Source organism: Anopheles cruzii, chromosome 3 (assembly GCF_943734635.1).
Source record: "Anopheles cruzii chromosome 3, idAnoCruzAS_RS32_06, whole genome shotgun sequence".
NCBI lineage: Eukaryota > Metazoa > Arthropoda > Insecta > Diptera > Culicidae > Anopheles > Anopheles cruzii.
Genome location: NC_069145.1, coordinates 4,138,805 through 4,149,524, shown reverse-complemented (window position 1 = coordinate 4,149,524; position 10,720 = coordinate 4,138,805).

Here is a 10,720-nt window from a genome sequence, read left to right as displayed (position 1 = left end):
GGCACTGCCAAATCTTGCCAAGCTAACAAAGGCTACTACGATGATGATGACGGAGCTCTACTCTTCACCCCAATCACGCGAAACGTTCTTCGAAACGCACTGCAGCTCCGCGGAAATCAGCTTGCTGCGATGTAAACAATCAGTGTGTTCACAGTAACGCACAGAACCAGCGACGCTCGACGCTCGTCACGGCCAACCATCGCATTTGATGGCCAATATTCGTAACCATTATTGGCACCGGGCCCGAAAGAGTGACTGACCTAAAACGATGAAAATGCGACGATAACTTCGCTGATTCGCCAAGGGAACCGTGATTGCGGCACTATGGGGCGCCTACGGACGGTCCGCGGGGTACGGCGGCGTAACACCAACACACACTGAAGTGTAGAAATGCAAGTGACGCGCTCCCGCCACGGACCACGGACTGATGTTGGATGAGTTGAACGCTTGCAAAGCACACAAACCGATGCACTTTTCGGTGCACTACACTGCACTTTACTGGCTGGTGCAACCGCGCAAGGGTCCTGTGCTTTTCGCGTCACCGTTTCGGAGGTTTTGTTGAATTTATTTGCACTATTTTGCACTGTGTTTGCGGAACGTTAGGGGTGACGAATTTTCGCTCGACGATGAGATAGAAAACAGACGCTGTCAAAAGCGAAGCGTTTCCGTTACAAACGTTAGCACAAAGAGAGCGAGGGAGAAAGAGAGAGAGGGAGCACAACACAACGCACCTGCGAACAACTCGGCACGGGCATGCGTACCTGGAAATTGGCTTCATGTTAGCAAAACGTATGCCTGTGCTTACGTTTACTGCACGCTGAAGCGTTTCGCGTTATGGAAAAGGCCTTTTCGATAGATTTGTTGTATCATTCTATTGCGAAGGACTATTCGGAATGTAGAAAATGTTTCTAAATAATCAAGATAGAATCCCTGCATTAAAGCCGATTCATTGTATTAACATGCATAACGAAGGTTCATGTACTGCATAACACTAGATTTTAGTACAACATTGATTGCTGTTTTCCGAGCTTTCCGATACTGCAGTTCATAACGTTTCCTTTCTGCACTTTAGGAAGCGACGAAATGGGAGGAAAATGTTTTTCCGATTGAACACGAAAAGCTAGTGTAGGTACTGCTCGAAAAGCTTCCTACTGACCCTCGATTCGTCGTCGTTTTCGCTGTCGGCCCGAACACGGTGAACAGGTCGCTGCCAGAGGCCAAACGTTTATAAAAAGGGTATCCATGGAGTCGGAGTCCACGATTTGCTGGAAGGACGTCGTGGAAATAACACTTGTTGAACCTTCTGTGTGCGCGTGCTGAGCCAGCCCGTCGGCCGTTGGGCTTCGGTGTTTTCCCGACCAGATCAGAAAGTTCGTAGGCGCAAGTTTGAAAATTCTGCGCCCACGCCACGGACGGACAGTGCCACACCAGAGCGCCGCCATGTGAGCATCGACCAAAAACCCCGGAAGTGATTATTGAGTTCGTGGGCCGCTGTAGCTAACGGATTTTCGGTTGCTCTAGTGGTTCAACATAGGTGAAGGATCGGATCGAATGTACGATCGTTTCGAATGCCAGAAGGTGCGAAAAGGTTTAAAACGACAAAACACAAGTGCACGTGTTGCAATTACATACTTTTGATCCCGTGCTTGATGCAAACGTGTTAAACATAACAGTTTTGAACGATCAGTATCCAGGAAGTAATACATTTTTCTCCCCGGGTCGTTGCCGCACGCCAACAGTTTTGTGTTTCGTCGACGTCGAAAAAGCAGAAGTGAAACGTTAACCGAAAATTGGAAGCACGTAAACGCGACAAGAATTTCCAAAACATTTTCACCTGCGCACAGCCAGCAAAACAACAACCGTAAGTATTTCAATATCGGGTGGAAACGAATTTCAACTTTGAAGATCGTAAAGCGCCAAACTTACCACTTTATAAAAAAGCGAAACAATTGGTGGAGAGAAATTATTCCACGTTTTTCTTAGAAAGTTTCAGAGCAACAGAAAAATTGATGTGCACGGATACGGTTTCATTTCTGTTTTTCTCGCCTAACATTTGGGGCGAATAGTTGAAATGTTATTTCGCCATTCAGAGAACTCATCGGTATTTCGCAACCGGAATCAATTGTTCCCCTTAATGCAAACAATCGCCAACTATTGGGTGGTTGGGTTTTCAGCTCCGTTCATCGTTCGGTTCGTTTCGAACCGAAATCAACAGTTCGCCTTCTTTCGGCATTCTTTCAAACGCTACCCGAAACAGTCTTTGTCTGGATTCATTACATTCCTGCTCGATTGGTTTCTTCGAAAACACGCAACGAAAGAAGGATCTGAGGCATTCCAGTTCGGGGCTCAGAAATTAGTAGAAGAATTAGAATAAATGCCATAAATGGTGGGTTTTCGACCGCGGCAATTTCGGTCTTTCGACATTCATCCAGAAAATATCTATACCATACCGTAAAAAAAATCCATCACGCGCACAGATTGATTTCATTCAGTCTCAAATCAAATTACAAACCACACGCGAACCGCGGTGTTTTGGTCGGTTTTCCTACGCTTAAAACACTGAATGGGGAAGCTTTTCCACGTCCTTAGGCATGCCCGCCGGGGCGCAGGATTTGTTATTTTTAACAACCGGTTTTGGGTCCCGCTGAGTTACTGAACTAGCGGAACTTGGCGGTTGGTCTTCGTCGGGGAACCGATGTTCGGTGGAACGGTTGGTGTGTGCATTAAATTTCCATCAAGAATGCCCACAAACCAAGCCACCGACCGTTCTGGGGACTTTCTTCGTAACTTCTTGTTAGTAAGTAACACCAGGCCGGGGCCCAGTGAAAGATTTACGCTCACGCCGCTATTCACAGGCCGTGGCATCGCGGCGGGAATGGTATGAAATAGCTTCCACCGCAAAGGCGTAACGCGGCCAACTTTGTGTCGTGAAAATATTTCGGCCGAACCTCGAACCCGAAGTGGACCCTCCTGTGGGATGCCACGGGTCGTGCCCAGCTCGACAGGCAAGAGGTTTGGAATTTGGTTTCGGGGGTCACTTCGGCCGGCACTTTGGGTACGGGATTCCTGGTCTCAGACCCACCCGGTTAAGGTCAAGATGTACCACCGAGAACCACGCGCTCGGGCACGACGCAAAGTATCAATTTAACGTAAAGTGAAAGAACTTCCTTTCGGGGAGAGCTATCAGTATCCATGATGACTCAAACGCCGTTTGTGAAGGTTTTGTTTATCGTATGGTTTTCGCTGGGTAGAAGAAAAGAACGTAAAATTCCTAATGTCCTAATCCAGAACGTGGTGTTGATTTAGTGTGTTATATGAACTTACTATTGGACCGGCAATGAGTGTATTACCGTTTCCTGTGGAATCTAAACATAGCCTCAAATACCAGTTCATTGCCACGTGTCTGGTAACTGGAGATTGGGCGCAATCGGAACGCTAAATCGAGCGCTTAAAGGCTGCCAGTGAAAGTGTTGTGATAAAATCATCCGAATGATGACCTTTGCTTGGTGAACTTTAATATCGTAAGTTTGCTCTACAGGAGCACCAAGAACAGTTCTAAATTATGGCCAAACAGTAAAGTAAAAAGTTAGTAAAAAATTGGAGATTAGAAAACTTACGTGCATCTTCCGTGTAAGCCTCTCGGACCTTCTAATTGGGTAATGGGCAGAATGCCTCCCTTTAAAAGCACTCCAAAGCACAGGCCTTGTGAAGAAATCGAGGAAAATGTGTAACAAAACATTGCCGGACGTCCGTGTCCACCACGCATCTTGCAAATCGATTTGATAAAGATTTATTTATAAACTCCCCGCCGGCAACCCAAGGATTATGGTGCTGAGGGTGCGAGTTTTATCCCATCCCGGTTCGAGAGCTTTCCCTGCCGGAACCGGACCGACCAGACTCACTGACGCACGCAAGCCACCGGCGGTTCCAGAGCGCGGGATAATTAGGTGAATGTTTTAGAGCTTCTTGAGCCTTTGAGGTTCACTGGAGCTCTGTCTCCGTCCCGCCATACTGCCGCCGCCGTCGACCCACGTCGTCGCTTCTTGTTTACAAACGAAAGCGATAGTTTGAGTTCAGTAACGTTCGATTCGCCCGTTGTCCGGATTGCCGGAAGCGCCAATGTGGCGTAACTTAAATAGTGTCACCGACCGAGACCGAACTACAGTACGGGGAACTGACAATAATTAAGTTTTATTAATATTCCACCCACCCGGCCGGGGTGGCTCTATGAAATCGTCTTCACGGAACTAATGCGCGCCTCGGTTGGTGAAAACTCAAATCCTGCGGATGGCACGTGCTCCGGATGGGGGTTCCGTTCCCAATATCCGCTGTTTAAGTATCGGTGGCCAAATGGTGTAAACAATTTGCTGCCGAAATTTGGCTCCGTCTAATTTCCCGTCCGCCCCGCTAAAAGGCTGTCGTTTTTACGCTAAATGGTTCGTTAACGATGCTGCCCGACCCGATGTTTAGGATGAAACGGGTTAAATTATGCACCGTCGACCGTCGAATCCGTCCGATGAGGGGACCCTTGCTCGAGAGGATCGCTATCCGGGTGGCCGATGAGGTGAACAGTATTTTCTTCAAGAAATCCGTCTAATCGCTCGATGAGTTGAGAGAAACGCAAACAGATTATGCTTTCTTGCTTCCGTTCCGAGTTTATTTCTTTTCCGGAATGGAATTTTTTTAAAACAAAATATGCACTCCATCGACACCGATTAACCTTTCGGCCGTTTTGTTGATGGTATGAATTAAATTTAGCCATTTGTTGAGCCCGGGGCTAAAAATGGTGACCCCGAAAAATGGCGTTCACAGTCCACAGTGAAGAGAATGACATTTGGCAACAGGTAATTCCTTAGGTGTCGCATTAAAGGATTAGAGTGGATAGGATGCTGATGGCGGGCATGCTGGCATCTTAACACCCACTCAAAACCCCGGCGTCCGGGAAAAGAATCACATCGCTGCGTTCCATCGGCCATCGTCACCATCGTCGGCTTCATGTGGTTTCGGCGTGAAGTGGGGGCTCGGGAAAAATCCCACCTGAAGCCATCATCTTGGCCACGATGGAAAGCAAACAACGGTCACCCGCTAAGCAGATCGGCCGGCTCGGAGGAGACATAAAATAGAAATCCTAGCCCCAAAAGCTGGTTAAACTCATAATGCTGCGCCATGACGGTGGACTGGTTTATGATTTGTTTTTTTCTTCTTTTTTCAAATATTTTATGGTACGTTTTCACCGCGTTCTTTCCACCAACTGGCTCCCACTCGAAGCAGCAATAATCGTAAAACATTTGCGGGAAGAAAATTCTAATGAAGCCCAATGCAAACGGATAGCGCCCCGCGGGACTCGAAACTCACAGAGCAACTTTTAGCAAATGATTTTTCATTTCCAAAACGGAGCGAACATCAGCTGCTCGGTCCGCCCGGGTGCCCGGGGGGGTGCGCGTGGGTTTGCCCACAAAAAAGGTGTGATAATTCCGAAAAGTGTTTTCGATAAAAAATGGTGCCTCATTTCGTTAGCCTCCGTTCGCACCGGTTTCGATCAATGGTGGTGCCGAATCGAAGCCCGCTGCGCGAGCCGACGAAGCAGGAGTTAATCAATCGACCACCTGGTTGATGGTGCCTGTCAGCAGAATTTTTGCGGTCGGAACTGGCACCGGTGGAGACGCCTGGTGGCGCACGCCTTTTTCTGCTAGCATGAGCACGAAGCAGACCTTTGTTAATGACCATGACGGTTCTGGAAACGGTTGCTGCTGATTGAATATCGTAAGGTAAGGAATTCTTCCGATTAATATCTCAAAACGATCATCAAAAACATGCCCCTGAACCGCTTTTTCGATGCACGTACCTCAACAAGCACGTCGGTTGTACTCGGCCCAGAGTTTCATAGCCAATTTAAATAATTATCTGATACGATCGTTGTCAACTGCAAACGTATGGAGCCGCGGAACGTGGAAAAAACATTTCAGTTTTTCGTCGGCCACCGTTACGTTTCGAACATCGGTCGCCTTGGCCACTACAGGTAGTTACGGGGACGGGATAATCACAAAAGTAGATCAAGTTCTCGATTGTCCACTTCAATTTGCTTCCTGACTCTTGCTGGCTTCTTGTAGTAGTCAGCTCTTGCGCACGAGGCTGACCACAAAAAGCCTCTGAAGGCGGTTTGTGGTTGTTGATGTTGTTGGGACGGTGTAATTGAATCATCTTCTCTCCCTCTGTGCCTCTCTCTCTCTCGCTCTCTACTCTTGCTTTTATCGGCCTCTGGACTCGCAACGTGTATGTAAATGGATGGCTTGAATTTTCGATTCGATTAAAATTCATTTCCAAACCCCCCTGAATGCTCCAATTTTGTGGCCACACAACTTTCATAGCGCAGTTAGGCGGTGAGATTAAAACAAAACTTACTCACACTTGCACACACTTGGCCGAGGGCGTTTTTGGTCAACTTTTAAAGGAGGAAGAGAATTAATCACATTTGCTCTGCCAACCGTCATCAGGTACCATCATCTCTGCGCACTGCCTTTGCCTTCACTGAGCCTTCTCAGCGCACGGAGTGTGGTCAGATGAAGCTTTTATTATTATCCATCTCCGGAGCTAGATGCTAGACATCACCTTGTAAGTTAACGTTGCCTGGCCCTGTCGAGGGTTCCGTGGACAAGGCGATAAACTTCAAGCGGAGCGGAAGTCCTCGACGGCGGCGGATGACGGTTCGTTTCCGGCTGGAAAAGGTATCTTTTCTGCCCCGCCGAGTGTCGAGTGCGAGCAAATCTCGTTCGGTCAAGTGTACACAGAGTGTTAGTTTAACCTTCACCGAGTGGCCGGGTATATTTTAAAATCGCATCGCTCTCTACCCCGCTGGAGAGTGTGAAATCTTGGCTTGAAAGCCAAAGCCGAGCGTCTTCGAGGCAGGAAGGATATGATTTGCCGGGCCGTATCCACGTACTATAGCCGTGCGCTTCGTAATGGCCAACTGTTGCACTCTGATGGCCTGCAGCTTCAATAATCCCGTTTCTCGCTCCTCACACGATGCACCCGCTTCGGACGCTTCTAGTTCATCTAGCATATAACAATTTTCTCTCACTTTGCAGCGGGTGCACGCCACGCCAAAGACAACAAAAATGCTTGTTGACTCAACCGTTCCACGAAGAAAGTGGGTTTTCTGTAGCCGTTTTCCGATAACGCGCTGCATACACATTTTCGAGCGATCGTTAGAACGGTGTTTTGGACGAAAGTTGTTGCTCATCCGCCATCTGGTTGTTCAATGCCGAATGCCGAACTGCTATGTTGCTTTCTGCCACATGATTGAGTTTGATGCGGTAAATTCAATAACGAACGCTGATTGATAGAAAACATCGGATTTGATGGAACCGGTTCTGAGTCATCGCCTAGAAAATGATTGTATTCTTGAATGATAGCAGAAAACCGGTGTTTCTTGGTTTGGATGGATTCCACATTTTTACTTCGACCATGAAAGAATAATGTTTTCTTTTTACTGCAAACACCAAAATTCACCAGGAAAATAAAGGCATACGAAACGCCTTGTCGTTTTGATTGCATAACTGTAGGCGATATTAAATTCGTTTAAAGTAAAAACTGCCTACCTTTAGGCGCTACTGTTTGAAAACTATTGCGATCTTTTCAATGCTTTCTCTAGGTTTCTAAGAAACCCTTACGCGGTGCACCTTCTAGCAAAAGGATACCTCATTTGCCGGACGGAATCGCTTTATAGAATCACTCTGAATTTAATTCCATCCCCAACGGTCATAAAACACGCCCCACGCTCCCGGAGAAGCGGCTGCCCAGTGTTTGGATCCGAGGACCCTGAACCTATGCTACAGCAATTAGTAGCAAATGTACGCGTACGGTCCGTTGGTCAGGGCTGGTCCATCAACGCCTACTTGCACGCATCAACAATCTTGAAGTTCATGATTGCGGCCAAGAGCTCAGCACACACATCACAAGCAAACTTTAAAATGGTAGATTGAAAGAGTAATCATTGGACCATTCGAAAGATCTTTAACAGATCTTTCTCAGAAGAGTGGCCGAGCATTGGAAATATGTAAACTTTTTCGCTGCTCTAGCTCACGTTAATGAGCAAACAGTGCTAATGGCACTTTCTCTGTAAAATGTCTCCGATTACGGTTCCGGCAACAATACAGCAAAACATACAGCTTCGTTGCCAACAAACAGTAAAGTCGTCGTCGTCGGGTCGTCCTCGTAAAAACAGCAACTGACTTCCGAGCAAATCTGTTGTTGTTTGGCTTTCCAAAGGCAGAGGAAACATCGAGATCTGTGGGGTGCGGGCCGGAACCGCTGATTAGAAAACTATGAGACGCGTCGGCATTCATCTCCCTCAGTGAGGAGCTCAGTGTCCAAGGAAGCGAACCAAGAGCAACACGAGGAAGTCCGTTGTTGACTGGGCGCTAATGGTGACACACTTTTGTAGAAACAGTGACGGCAAACAAATACGTCCCAGGGCCCAGCATGACAATGACGAGTTGAACGTGGCGCGATATGAACGGAGCCCGAAGGAATTAAGCGATAATTATGCTTGGCTCGATAATACTATCCCATGCTGCTGCCCGATACACGGTTGCCCTCCTTTCGTGTGTTTCGGTGTGTTCACAAGCAACAGGCACACTCATTTATTGGAGAACTTCCCGGCCAGGATTAGACCGTCCCATAGAGGTTCTCGAACCTCGGGCACTGCTTTCATTACGTGCACTGCGTCACGGCGTTACGTTAGCCGACGGAACTGTGTTCGTTCTTTCTGTGGTTTCTTACGGCAACCGTCTTGACGGCGCTGAGGATCTCTGATAAGCACCGAAACGGGCGTTTCGGTAAAAGGGACCAATCTTTCGCTCCGATCGTCCGCCGCGGTATTGTGTATCGGTTTGGGGAAGGAAGCGGCTTAAAAGATGAATGTTGTTTTACAGAGCGATGATTTCTGGGAAATTGTGCGCTTCACAGAACCGAGTTTCTACGCCCGCGGTTCTATTATTTGTCATTTCTGGCCGCGAACTATCTTGATTGTGTTGAGGAGACACTCACCAGCATCTTTTCAAACAGCACTCAGCTCATCTTCCGAAACGATGGAGCAATTTTCATAATGATGGCGTTTTGTATGGGACCCGCCAATTGTGGCGCAAACCTGAATTCTGAAGCTTCGTATTGTATTGATTGAACCGTCAACGTTTTGCAATAAGACCTCGGCATTGAATAGAATAATTGATAACAATTTAAAAGGACTTAGTTTTCTGATTTGGCAACCGAACGTTGAAAGTATTGGGCAAAGAACACCGTAATCGCCTTAGAGGAAGCATACCATTGGTTTGTTTTCTGTTTGCTTTTGATATTAGCAGATCTTCCTCGACAATGAAAAAAATCCCCCGTTGAAATTTTGAAAATGACTTTGTTTTCTATTTACTGTTTCACTTCACAACCAGATTTGTGACGGTTCTTCGAACCTCCAGGAGGGCCAATTATCGCAAAGCTGATAAAACTTTTATTTGCACAATGTTCACCTGCAATGATGCACTGAACATAATGTTTTCGCCCATTTTGGTGGTTGCTGGTGGATATATGAGCAGCATCAATTCCAGGAATGTATTAATACTCTACGGTGTTACCTAACTACCTTTGACCATCGGAGTATCCATTAGTGCTTGCGTAAGATAAGAAAATGAATGGCCACAGAATGTCACGTTGACCGTGCAGCTGCTAGTGCTGAATGTCAATCAGTGTCCAAATGCACCGCACAGGTAATCAATTTCTTATTATAACTTCCAGAACGTAGCACCGTTTGTGTTATTCATTACGTCCTACATTGAACTGCAAATCGGATAATGATTTCTTAGCCCTGAAAACCCAAAGCCGCGGGTGAAACATAATTCGATGATCGGGCCAACCGCGCACCCAAACGGGAAACCGGAGCTCCGCCGTTGACACCGATGACCGATAAGGGCCAGGGACCGCTTTTCCACGCTTTGGTATTATCAAATAATCAATCCAGCAACCTTATGCGCGCCTCATTTTTCGCGCCCGGAAAGAAAAAATCCCCAAAGTGCGCACAGATCGGAATCACGTAATTAATAAAATTTGCGCCGATAACCGTAGCGATTGTGGCTCGCGTTTGGTGACCCAAAGTGCCGTCGGCATTGCTGGTGGCCAGGCGAGTCACGTGATTTCTAGCGCCGGTTTAGCTCCAATTCGACCATTCGACGGGGATCGCATAACGAGGGAAGGGACCGACGGAGAGATAGAGCCATAAAGCCGCCGGTAATGGCGGCATCGATGCTTATCTTTGATTATATTTGGCCAGTTTCCGGTTCGGGCGAACCCGGGCTAAGGGTCCAAAAATCGGTGTGTGTCGAGGTCGTAAACGTCGTTCCATAAATACTCGCCATACGCTGTCGTCTATGCTGGTGCCTGTTAATGTTTAGCCGCTTTGTGCCGCGAGTCTGATGCACGCCACGCTTCTCGGTAACATCCTGATAAAGGTTTCCGTATTCATTATCGATTCATGGTCAATCCACTGTCCTATCTTTTGTGCGCATCATTCATATTCCGTGAATGGATCTGCCGCACGGTCGGTGCCCAAATCATAAAACCCAAAAACCGTACTTCAAAAACCCAATTTCCCACCCGAAAACGACGCGGTGGCATCGGTGACTGACCGCGGCATCATCAAAGAGAGATTAAAACCGATTAGTTCCGTTTGGAG